Genomic DNA, 13,595 nt, shown 5'->3' on the forward strand with positions numbered 1-13,595 from the left:
ATTTAGAAGGGAGAAATTATGAAACAGAAGTATGTTACACGTTGTCTCACAGGCATGTTAACTTCTGATTCTTCTGTGAAGTTGATTTATACATTGCAGTTTTCTGCATTTCAAAATTTCATCATCTTTTGGAGCAGCAAGAAAGGACACGTTACTGAAAGCATCTCCTATTTTCTAGGCTGACCTTGTGTTCACTGCTTCCCCACACAAACGAATGCCAAAATACCAAACCAATCCTTCTGTCCCGCTGCCTTTTCTCTCTGACCTCCAAGTACGTACTCCTAAATATTCTGTGACTGCTTGGAAAAATCTACTGTATTCCCACCCCCTCAAACCATTCCTCTGTAAAACAGTTAATCTTGAAAATACAATGCTGTCACCTTCCTTTTGCAGGTTTCTGCCATTGCTGTCACTATGGAAACAATCAGAACATCAAATATGTCAGTAAGCATGATTTATAAAATACGAAAGCGCCAAAGGTAGAGAGACTACATAAAAAACAATCAAGACAAAATTAGCTTGTTAGCATGGAAACATTGGCTTCAAAGGATTTTCAAGTTCATATGAATTCCTAGGGCAATGCTGCAGTGAGCTCTGGCCAAGGAGAGAGCTGCCAGTGCAGCATCATGCATGAAGTCACACAGCCAAAGGCTGCAACTATCTGCCAGGACAAAGTGTCATAATCATCCCTTTTCCATCCATTTAAAACACAAAAATCAGACAGTAAAGAAAAGTCAGTATACCCCCAAAACATTACGCCAACATAAGAAATATTGTAAGACATACAGATATTTGTTTCTTTGAGATTTAGAAATAAATTAAGGAAGGCCCGTGCAGCTCACATTGCCTTTATCTCAAAAGTGCATTCAGCCATCTTCCCCTCTGTTCATCACCCTCATTCACATTCGCATCAGAAGCGAAGTCAAAGCCAATTATTCCCAGCTTCCCAACCAAAGAAAGATTTAAAACAATTCTTAGAGAAACATCAGCTATAGAGGTTGGTTGGACAGGTATTCTGTTGTGCTGTGGCTTCAGCAATGCAAAAGCAGAGTGCTTATTATCGCTGTAAGATGGGGTTCATCGAAGCCCTGTATGTGCATAAGAAGCAGTTTTCCCCTGCTCCCAAAGCTCACCACATACTTCACTTTGACATGTTGACTCAATTATAGCACATGGGAGCCTCCAGGGAACAAACACAGCTTTTTGAGACAACTCCCTCTCCACCACACAAACATTCTCTCTGTGCTTAGAAGCTCTCCTTTCAAGGAATGTTTTGCCTTTCATCATCCCATTATTCTTTCTCTCCCCTCACCACCTTACTGTGATGCACCTATCCCCTTTGTGCTGCTGCTTTTCCTCACCTGTACTGGCATAGAAAGCAAGCCACTATTCTTCCTCAAATTCAGCTACTGAAATTACAATACAGACAGCAAAAGCAACAGGGACCTCATCTTGTGCCTAGAACATTTCAGCTTAAGAAAAAAGAGCAAGAAAACAGCTCAAACACAAATTAGAGCCACAGAGCACTAGGAGAAGACAGGAACAGACATGCAGCTGTGAAGCACTTTTAAAGCGTCATGGAGCCAAAAGAATAAATGTGTACTTTTCTTAAGAATTACATGGCAAATGGTAAGCTCCAGGTGCAATTTTCAGCAGGGCAGACAGTTTGCCAGCTAGTCAGTGCTGGACAGGTGACCCTGAAGACTGCTTGCTGCCTTTAGGACTTGGCTGAAAGACTTCAGCACATACAGTGCCTTCAATGCTATGTGCACATAAAGCAAATTCCTTTACATTCAGATTCTTCCAAATGGCTCAGTAAAAGAAATTACAGTATTCTGCATTCAAAAACATTTTTTTGACTGGATATCTCAATGACAGTTGGAAATTTACCAGATTATTCACTTTTTACTACAGGACCAGCCACTTCAGCAGCAGTTCAGGTACTCTAAGATGGATATACTCCCTTTCTCACTGGAAACATTCACTTTTGATTCCTGATTTCCAAAATATGATATTCCATGCTTTATCTGAGATTCCCTTTATTAGACTGCAGGAATCAGCAGGGATGAATCCAGACAGGAGCTGCAAGGAGAGAACGACAGAAGGATTTGGAATCCTGCACTGTCAACAGGGTAAGAAAGAACAAAAGACATTATAAATTACAGAACTGAGAGGAAAGATAGAACAGAGGAAGAGGTAAGCTGAATTAATAAGTCTTCTGTGGCAGCTTCCCTTCCACAAAAAACATCTTCCAGAAACAGAGTGTGAATTCTGATGCACTGTTTCCCTGGTAGTTAACGATGACAATAGTTCACAATATCAGGAAACTGTATGATAATACAAAGGACAATTCAGAGCTGGAGTTTATCTTGCTCAAATATTGGACAATTTGAAATAAGCCATTCCACCCCTTTTGAAAAGTTCCAAGAAATCCTAAATTAAAATATTCATGGAAATAATCAAGTCTTTAGAAATTGACTTACACCTTGTATCATGTGAGTTTATATCCTCTTCTATCTGGCTCTTTTTTTCCCTCTTTTCCATCAGTCATGCATGCCCAGTCCCACTGATTCCCACTTACACCTCAGAATTAATAATAAGTGTGGCCATGAGTTCCACGGACAAATTTGGGCATAATAAAAAGTACCTCCTGTTAGCAGTTTAGGTTTGCTTCTGCTCAGCTCCTCTGAATAACTCTTTGTTCTTGCATAGATAGAGAAATGCAAAAAACGAGGTTTTCAATTAGCTGTGTTAAAGTATTCACTACTTCCAAAATATATTACTTCAGATATGATGTCTTCAAAAAAGTTCCAAATTTTTAAACTTAGAATCATATTTATATGTTACTATGCTACTTCTCATTTGCATATGTACCTCTCTACCCTCTTTATCTTGTATCCTTTCCGGCCCTTTGAAGGGACTACGAAACACTGCACTTTGAAGTCCAGGTAACAATACGCTATCTACACGGTATTTTCAGTATTATCATCTATTGTGCATTTCAAGACCCTATAGTAAAATTCTGAGACCGCAATTCAGCTACTCTAATCACGTTGATGCTAGTTACCATGTGACCTCTAGTAAAGACTGCTCTTAGCACTCTGAACAACCTCCAAAGTCAGTGCCACAACACCAAACTGAGAAAATCTAAGTGATAAACATTACGAACTTTTGCATTTACTGTATGACTTCTGCCAGATCAATTATGCCCCTGAGATCAACAGCTGAGATCATTAGCAAAACTCCTTGACATACAGGGAGGGAGCTTTTATTCTTTGGGCATTTGGAAAGGAAGGTAAAGGAATAGCAAACCCAGGTTAACTTGTTTCTGAATAAGAAGTTCACACCAGGATTTAAGGTACTTGAGTTTACTACATACTGACTTCCTATCTTTAAAAAATTAATTTCACCTTTTCTCAATGAATTCATGCAAACAAGTCCTCAGCAGTCAATCTGGTAAAACTCTCCCATCCTCCAACGTGCCTTCAGAAAACAAAGTGCAAGGTAGAAGAACTGTTTCAAGTGAAAACATTTTCTTGTGATGGTGGATGTATCAAAAATGAAAATTGATTTTACCAGACACTGAAATTAGTACTTTGTTTCAGTAGAGAAAAGGACCCTGAAAGGGTCATTAGGTCACTATAAATATCATCCCTTGTAGCCCTGAGATTGATTACTTTCAACCCCATTACTTGGATATAACTTCCAATGATCCTCTTAGCAGGAAAAAACCCCAGATTACTAAACTTCTCCAATTTATGGAAGGAAGACCTGGGCAACTGGGGACAAGGTTAATTTTATCAGCTATCTTGGCAGAAATACTCAGTGGAGGAAAGAAGTAGTCACTGAAGCCTGATGCATCATGTACATAAGTAGTCGGAAATATTGCTTTCTCAGGGCGACTAGAAGTATAGCCACAGTTAATCATCTAACACAATATTTACACATTTAACCAAACATATCTGAAATCCCTCAAGCTGGCCAACAGGCATTAAAGGCTGAAGAAACCAAGCATATTTGGATCTTTGTAAAATAAGAGATTGGTATCAGAGAACTGAGAAGGTTCATGAGCAGTTATCAACATGGCAAACCAGTACTAGTATGGAAAAAAAGGAGTTTTATTATCTATGATTCCACTAAAGATGACAGAAAATTTTTATGGGTCTTGCTTATAAAAGGGCATACAAAGGAAGCAAATATAGAACTGAAGAGAAGAACGTAATTCTGTTTAAGGGGAAAATGTACCTGGAGTCTGAAACACAAACACATTTACTCTTCTCAGGCTGTTCTTGCTTAGAATATCCAAAAAGTAAAATTGTGTCCATTACCTCTTCCCTCTTTGCTTATCTGATTAGTGAACTAAATACCATTTTCTTACTCTGTGTTCTTGGAGTTTCATTTTAATAGATTAATGACAATGGAAAAGCTGCAACATGGAGTAGCAAACACTTGCTATTTTCTTTGCCTTTCATATATTTTCAAACAGCACTTTGAACTAGAAGATATTTTTCATATACGTACTCAAGGTTCACAGGTACAAACCACAGACAGAAAGGAGGGAACGAGGCACCAGATGCAGTATAATCGAGCCATGGATGTGGGCTAGTCAGTACCAGCTATACCTGCAGCAGACTGAGCTTGCTCCAGATATTCTGATACTCTAAAACAGAGAACCAACAAGGGCAATAAGCTTCAGAAGATTTATTTTTTTGGAAAATGACAGTGATTCTCAGTCACATAACAGTCATCTTCAAAGAAAATAAAGGAAATCCAAAGCATCCTACTGATTCTGCACTGTTTGGGAGCCAGCACTTAACACTGCCTACGTCCAAATGCAGCTCTATCGCAGCCCAGCAGGCTCTCCAGAGGAATCACAAACTACCAGAACAGTCAAAGTCAACCTGTAAACCCAGGTCCCCACCCTACACAGTATACCCCAGCTATTTCAAATATCCCTTCGCATTAACATAAGGGGCAAAGACAACCTGTCTGGTAAAAATGAACAAGTAGCAAAAAAGACAGGATAAAATGTAATTTGCTACTCAGTAAATATATTAATTCTATGAATGAATTGCAGTGATTACATTTCTGTCCCTTTTCTTTGGCATAAACAAAGTAGTTACCCTACTGAGAGAACAGAACCTCTAAATCCAAATTAACCTTGCCATCCATGTAGAGAAAGAATTAAGTGACAATCATGTGACATATTTATCACATTTTCAATGCAGTTCTGGAAGTTAGAGATGTTCAGCAATAAGCACACTGTAAGAATTTAGACAGAACAAAATGAAACACCCGAAAGCATGACCATTGAGGAGCTATCCCCACGAAGGACTGAGGAAGGATGGCACTTCTCAGCAATTGTTCAGACCCATCACACATTCATTCAAAGCTTCTACTTTGTGGAATCTCTCCTGCTCTTCCTAGCGCATGGGAAATTTCATCTCTGCCAGACAATTCAAGGGAAACGGAACTGCAAATTACATTAACTTGAACTCTGAGACAGCAACTCGGCTACTGTGAGTCACTGACAGCTGGGAACAATCCTGCCAGCTTGGGAGAGACACCAAATTCAATGCACTATCCACCCCCGTATACTCTAGTCCACAAAAGCCAGCACATCTGAAAGGAATCACAAGGATGCTACCGCTTACTGGAGAGGGAGATGTCAGTCTGCTAGGAAAAAAATCCCTCAGCAGGAAGGGCCTGCTTCAGGCAGCTGCTGCTAACACAGCCCCATGTGCCCAGAACTCCTCAGCAGAAGAGCACTTCATATTCAAACCTGTTGTTTCTAACACAGAGGTCTGAAACTTTGCCCTGCTCCTGAATTTCTGGTTTGGGTGAGGATCTGAAAAAGGGGCTTAGAAGGTTTTCCTGCAGTAAACTTATGTACTTACGATCACCTCCAAACCATAAGTTCTCTGGGCATAGAAAATGAAGAGTAGCATGTACTATGTTAATGTAAGGACTCTACAGATTCCACATCTATCAAAGAAGGTGTTCAAGCCTTCCTCCATCACCAATCGGAGCACAAAGAAACAGATACCACAGAACATCAGGGATGAGTAATCAGTTTCTTTCAATACCTAAAATTACATGGCTAAATCCAACAATATTCCAAATGAAGAAATATTTTGTATCTCTGGTCTCATCAGTCTGTCTGATTAAAAAACATCTGACTTACGCATTATATACTGCTTTTGGAAGCTACATGAAGTTACTAAATGTCTACAGCTCAGCCAATTACAGGGATATGACAGAAGGCATACAGTAACTCATTTAAAAGGGTGAGAGAAATGACAAAAAGAAAGCAGCAATTTGATGCAGAGCCCTAAAACTCCATGTTTTATAGAAGTATCACATTTGGAAATAAAGTTAAGGGAGTTTGTTTGAGGTACTTTGTTGGTTTTGGGTTTGGGTTTCTTTGGGGTTGGGATTTTTTTTTCTTTTTAAGGAATCCATGCCTTCTAGAGGACAACCACAAAATCACCGGTATCCTTAGTAACTGCCCTAACATTTTTCTACATATAAGCTTTGCTTGCATTTAGGGCCTTGTCTACAACAGCAAGTTTTAGAGAAAAAAAACCAAAATGCTACTTCCAACTCAGTTGTACTACTAAGTCTCACATGATTTAGCTGCTAATGGTAAAAAGACCAAAGATGCTTAGCCTCAAGAGCACCATGGTAATTGCTGAACTAAACCTTATTGGAAATTATTATTCTCTACAACACCCCAGGTACAGAGAATTATTCTTTATGATTATGTAATAAAATTATAACGTCATAACTGTAACTTCTTCCAGGCCAGATCCTCACATCTACCTGCCACATCTTGCTATTAAGCTTGCTCCTTGCTTGCAATTCCTTCTGCATATTGTATTCCTCATGATGATTGCTCCTCACCACTTCCTGACAGAAGAAACATGCCAAACACAACTGGAAACTCCAATTCATATTACTGTGCCAAATGTCAGTCAGGAACACACTTCTGACACACGAAACTAGTTACAAGCTGTATGCAGTAGACTACTTATTTTAGTGTCCTTCTGTTAAGAGATTGTAAGCGTCCTTAGTCAGAAAGGTTTTTCCTCATAGATGTCATAGAGGAAGAGAATCACAGAACAAAATCTTGCTCTGCCAGGTATATTTATCTGTACACAAAACCAGGAAAAGAATCTTGCCTTGCCTTTCATGATTTCAAAGATATACCTGGAAATTTAGTAGACATCTTTGAAATGACCAAAGTCCAAAAATCAACCAAACAAAACCCAAAACAAATAAAAAGGAAATAAAAAAGCATAACACCTTTTGGACACTAAACTCCATGAAATATTCCTATAAGGTCAGAAACACGATTGTGATACAATAGTGGCACGTTAATATGGACTTGTGACATCAATAGACAAATCTTCTGAGACAAGATGAAGAGGCTCTGGATCAGACCAATAGCAAAGAGTATCGTGAGAACACTCTGATTTTTAAAACAACTGGATTAAAAAAAATAAAAATCCAAATTGCAATTACAGAATGGGAGTTCTTCCAACCTCTCTCCTTTTAACAAATACCCATATCTCTCTTAAGAAATGTTTAACAGCTTCTTACAAGACAAGGCAATACTTAAATTATGATTATAGGTAATTAATATTTTATTAAATATATACATAATAATCACATTTATCTTAATATGATAGCGATATCTCTATTAAAAACTTTACTACAGGAAAAATTAAGCAAACAACAGTAACTGACAAAATTTACGTCTAGGTATCTCAGTATGTTCAAGTTTTATCAAGTGTAAAAGTCTAGCTTTCTAATGAAATATACAGTATTTGCTTTTAATCTTAAACATTCCAAGATATTTCTCTTCATAAAGTCAAGATACTTACTTTACATACTTTCTTGTATATAAAAAAGCCTTTTTAGGCTACTAGTTGGAAGTTTCTATAATATTTTACCCATGAATCTCTTTGGTTCCTAATATATTAAGCTAATGACCTCTAACGCAGAGTGGTTTTACAAGCAGAAGTAGATAACACCAGCATTTTTAAATACAGAACATGTATAAGGAAAATTGTCTGCAGAAGACCAATACACACATAACATCTGACAGCATAAAGTTTTATGGATGCTCCTGAAGAACAATCTTCAAACCTTATGCATGACATCCCCATTTCTGGTGGTTAATGCAGTCTCATCGAAAACAGATCAATATAGACTTTACAGTATCACACATTTACTTTCATCTACCCTTCCTTAAAGTACTAATACTCTCCTATAAACAAAGTTTTGTTTGCATGCAGATAAAACACAAACATTATTTCTCAACCATAAAGCACTTAGATGTTTTTAAGTTTCCTTCTGTGCTAATCCTCTGTTGTTTTACTCTATTCACTGCCAATTGGAAACACTTGTAAAACGACCCCCCCACCTCTGCATGCCTGGCACACTCAGCATTTCACTGACTGAAGGGAAAGACTTTGAGAAAGTACTTCCTGCTCAAGTTCTCACAGCAGGGCAATACCATTAAACTTACCCCCATCTCATGAGTAGCCTTCTTGATTTGATAAGAGTCTGCTGCTTCCCCCGCCCCAGTTAACAGATACCTCAGCTACTTTCAGAAAACAGCTGATGTGGTAGACATTAGATTTGATGAAGAATTCAGACAATATGTAGGAAATGGGTAGTCAAGCACTCCTCTCAGCCAACCCTTCCCATGGTGGTCATTGGGTAAGAGTCGTATTTTTATTTCTGTTTATTTTCAGAGTATCAGAGATTTCTCTAGCTCAAAATTCAGATCTGTTCAAGATATGAAACATGCCTACCTTTCAGCTTCTCTGGTCTGCAGTGTTGCAGAATGCCACACAATTTACACTAGCCCAAAATCTAACAGTGCTTTGACACTCATGATTTTATGAGCTGGTAGATTAGATTTTCTCCACTGCAAATCTAGATACAGTTTAAGGCGACAGGTTTGGTGACTCTACATATATCAGTTCCTCTGAATGTAAATCTACATCAAAGAGGATGGAAGTTAAGTACTCACCTTTTCAGCGGCACCTTTGTTCAGAAGCCAGCACACAGAGCAAAGCCAACAATGCCTGGCTCACAAGCACACCCTCCAGCTGCGGGGAAAAAAAAAAAACAAACAGTAAAATAGGTCTTAGATAGGATTAGAGATTCACAGGAAAGAAAGATCACTATTTTATACAAGTATGAAGATCATTGCACATAGGCTGAGCAAACAATCACTTTGTTCTAAACACAAATTATTCAACTAGACAATGCACGTACTATTGTGCCTCCTTAAAAACAAGGCAAGTGAAAGTGAAGAAGATATTTCTTAATCACTGAAACTGATCCCCAATTATATAAAAGGTAAAGTAGGAAGGGGAAGAATATGCTAAGAACCTCCTGGCTTGTTTTAAGAGCTGACAGTCCATCAGCCAGTTGCACCTTCCATGATCGTAAGCATCACGGCACCGAGAACTTGGCTCTAAATTTCACGTGAAGACCCTTCTTCATAATGAAAAAATTAAAATACACCCTCAGATGAAGTCCCTGATACCGGAGCTCAGACAGCAGCTTAAATCCTTGTACAGATTGCATGTAGAGACCATATGCAGAAATGCAAGGTAGCATCATAAATTCGCTTTTAGTGCTGTTTGAAAATTAAGGTTTAGGGGGTTTTGCTTTACAAAGGAAAACTCCAAAACTGGTACACTTCCCAAATTCTTTAAATAATCTCCTCAAATTAATCCCAGGGCTGCCTTCCAGCCAACAGGAATCAGCCAGCAAATGCCAAGCATAGCCATGTCCTTCCTCTCACGAGAGCTACACGGGCAGCAGTTCCACGTGACTTCTGCTCATCTTCCTTCACCACACCAGAGCCTAGCAGGCATCTATCCAGAAAAGAAGCCACCGACAGTAGCGGTGAACCTGAACACCTTTTACTATTTACCCTATCACACAAGCCAAATGGAGCAGCTTACGGCTGCTCTCCATCCTCTCAGATGCAGTCAAACTGACTTTCTGGCTGCGATTTAAGATGCACTTTGTTTCACTAAGGAAAAATTCTCTGCTGCCTTCCTCTGTGCTAAAAAGGTTTTGTTCCTGTTCTTACCATCCCATCAATTGCAGGTTGGCCACATGTAACACAAATAGGAACTCACAATCTGGGAGCTCACTCACCATCATTCACCTAGATGCAAACAGGAACAAAACAGTGCAACTAGACCTCTGTATCTGGTATAGTTTGCTCCCATTAATTTGCAGCTACAGCTTTTAGGCAGAATGTAGCAAGACAATGTTCTTGAAAGTCATTCCCAAAGCTTATTCACCTTCTTTCTCCCCTTATATCTTTTTAAATTGTTTGCCCAACTGTTCCTTTTTTAAACATTTTTCTAAAGAAAGACAGCATCTAAGATTGGTATGCAATAATGTAGATTCAAATTGGCAGGAAGCATTAGGGAGGCAAAATTAAAGAGGTAAGAGAGGTTGCCAACTTGCCTTAATACCTCAAAAGCAAACATAAATTAAATGGGTAAAAGAGACTTACTAATTTAGTCAATCTATTTTCATCAGAAAGCTGACTCTTTGATGTTAGATTATTTCCTGAATCTTTCTACCACTCATATATTTGTTCTTATATATTTGTTCTTCCAACCTTTCCATGGAGCAGACTATTCCATACTTCAATATATTTTATAATCTCATTCCCTTGTTTCTAGTCATGCCCCTTCTCACCTTACTAAATTAATTAGTTTCTATCTTTCAAGTACGTGCCTCTCAAATATTTGTAGACTCTTATCACATCTCTCAGCTACACTTCTAGTTATCACATAACCAAGGTAGGCATATTTGCCCGTCGGTCCCTTGGTCTGTACTTCTTCATCCCTCAACTCTTTTCACTTTGTTTACATCTGTCTAGAAACAGTATGTTTGGACCTGGACACTTGGCAAGTTAACTCTCACAGTTGTTCAAGAAGAAACTTCTCTTTAATTTGTATAACCTGTCATGGTTTAACCCAGGAGGCAGCTGAAACAACCACACAGCCATGTGCTGACCACCCCACCCCCCCCAGTGGGATGGGGAGAGAATCAAAAAGAGAAAGGTAAAACTCATGGGTTAAGACAGTTTAATAGGACAGAAAAGGAAAATATTTAATAATAATAATAGTAGTAGTAGTAATAGAAGAATATACAAAACAAGTAGCGCACAGCACAATTGCTCACCACCCAGAGCCGATACTCAGCTAGTTCCTGAGCTGCGCTGCCTCCCAGCAAAACCTCCAGTTATATAGTGAGCATGACGTCATATGGTACGGAATATCCCTTTGGCCAGTTGGGGTCAGCTGTCCTGGCTGCGTCCCCTTCCAGCTTCTTGTGCACCCCCAGCTTTCTCATTGGCAGGGCAGTACAGTATGAGAAGCTGAAAAGTCCTTGACTGCTTAGCAACAACTAAAATACCAGTGTGTTATCAACATTATTCTCATCCTAAATCACAGCACTATACCAGCTGCTAGTAAGAAAATTAACTCTATCCCAGCCAAAACCAGGACAAACCAAAACCCATATTAATTTCTTTTTTGCTGCCATGACACATCTGCAAACTGATTTATCTGCTGCGCATCTACCCATCCCAAAGGCTTCTGGTGCTTGGAAAACCACTAGTGCTTTTCCACTTTCACTCTTCCTCTGGTTCACACACAAACACATTTCAGGTTAAACTTTTTTTGACTGCATTCTCTCCAGTGCCTCCCCACAAATGGGAAATAACCTAATTTTGATAAGCTCTCATTCTTTCTAGTATCTCTAGTTCTTCTGTGCTAGTGTCTTCATCTACCTCTGATTCACCTCCCACATTCAGCATCTTAGAAGTTTAAACAACAAACAAACAAACAAGCCTGTAATAAAGGTGTTAAAAACATACATTTCTCAGTAAGATACAATGAGACAAGGCCTCCACGGGGCTAAACATGATGTTGTTCAGCACTACTGTGCTTACATTTCTGTGACCTTCTGTTGAGAATTTCCTACTCTCAGCCTAAATTACCTAATGCAAAAGGAAAAGACCAAACCAGACAATCTGACATATCTTAAGCCAGGTCAGATACACAGATAAAGCCAATAAGCACTGTCAGAACGTGGCAGGAATCTCCCTTTCTTCTGTTCCCTTTCCCACACATTAACCAGCCACACATTGCTTTTGTCGTGCCGCCACTGCCCTGTGCTGGCATACAGTGTGGTGAGACAGGTATTTTTCTATTTTAAATTTAGTGCTTTGTGCATCTGCACAGATACTTGTAATGGCACTATGCACCAGATTACGCAGGGACAGGGGAAGAGTGGGACTGTGTGAGAAGTTATGCCACTGAAAAACGTCCACAGGATACTGGCCCTGTATTCCCATTCGTAAGCACCACCTCAGCATAGGAAAGTAAACCTGAAATCCTGTAAACTGGGAAATCTGCAAAAACCCAAAGACTTCTCAAGAATAGAGGGAAGGAGAATCATTCTGAGCATGTGAACACTGAAGATTTCTGCATAGTTGAGGGGACAAGATGAATTGAACACAAGGTAGATCTGTTAAGGAGCTGAATTCTTGCAAGGATTAGAAAAAAAAACAATGGAGTAAAGGAATACAAGAACACATTGTTTATTGGAACTTTCTCAAAAGATTTTGTCAAGTCCTTCACAAAGGGCTACTCAAGTCACTGTGCAGGCAAGAAGAACAAAGTACGGTCACAAATGGGAAACTAGCAAAAAGAAACAAAACAAGAATCACTGATCAGTTTTGAGCGTGGAAGAAGGGTATTTGTGGAGCTCAAAGATTTGCATCTATTTTCTTTCAGGTTGTTATTAAATAGTTGCAAAAGAAAGAAAAACTGAAATAAAACTTCAACTGAGCACAACTTTTAGTGAAGTTGGCTAAACACACAGTAATGTGGATTAGTTTAGGAGATTCTAACAGAGAGAGCTGTTGGGCAGTTTGGGGCAACAGCAACAAATAAAATGAGAAAGAAATAAAAAACAGAGAGAGAGAGAGAGGGAGGTTTTTAATGATAAGCTGTAAATTACCTGTAGTTACTCTCTAAGAATTTATGTTGTGTGTCAGTGAAAACGGTCATTTGATCAGTATGGCAAAAAAGTAAACAAGACATTTAGAAAAAATAATATTGACATTATATATATATAAACACTCTTTAACATACACTTTCTTAACACATACCTTCACCTTTAATGTGTTTCAGCCCACCTTGACTGAAACTCTATTTACCAGAAAGAAAAATCCTCAAGAAAACGCAATGAAAATTGTCAGGACAAAGAATATGCTTAAAACTCTGGGGAAGCTACACAGAAACGTTTTCTGTACCCTTAAAATCAGAGGGAACAGGCTTAGAAGGAAATTTTTTCAGGTGGGATCAGTGGTATCTAAAGCTTTCCCAACACATTTGCCTGTTAACTCTGCTAGCATCTGCCAGGACAGAGCATCCAGAAGGTCCCTACACAATCCAGTCTACTACTTAACTGCTTGCACTGTTAGAAAGTTTTTTTTCTGAAGTCTATTCTAATGCTGCAATTTAAGCCCTTTAGTT

General features: G+C 38.9%; 1 protein-coding gene across 11 annotated transcripts in view; it reads right to left on the reverse strand.

Annotated features, from left to right (window-relative positions):
* NDST2 (N-deacetylase and N-sulfotransferase 2) overlaps positions 1–13,595 on the reverse strand; it is a 137,755-nt gene that overhangs the window by 99,073 nt on the left and 25,087 nt on the right. For all 11 annotated transcript variants that reach the window (XM_054831047.1, XM_054831033.1, XM_054831040.1 and 8 more), the window contains one exon: positions 9,044–9,122. The gene's annotated coding sequence lies outside the window, so the exon portion shown is untranslated. The remainder of the gene's footprint in view (positions 1–9,043; positions 9,123–13,595) is intronic.

Source organism: Grus americana, chromosome 7 (genome assembly GCF_028858705.1).
Source record: "Grus americana isolate bGruAme1 chromosome 7, bGruAme1.mat, whole genome shotgun sequence".
NCBI lineage: Eukaryota > Metazoa > Chordata > Aves > Gruiformes > Gruidae > Grus > Grus americana.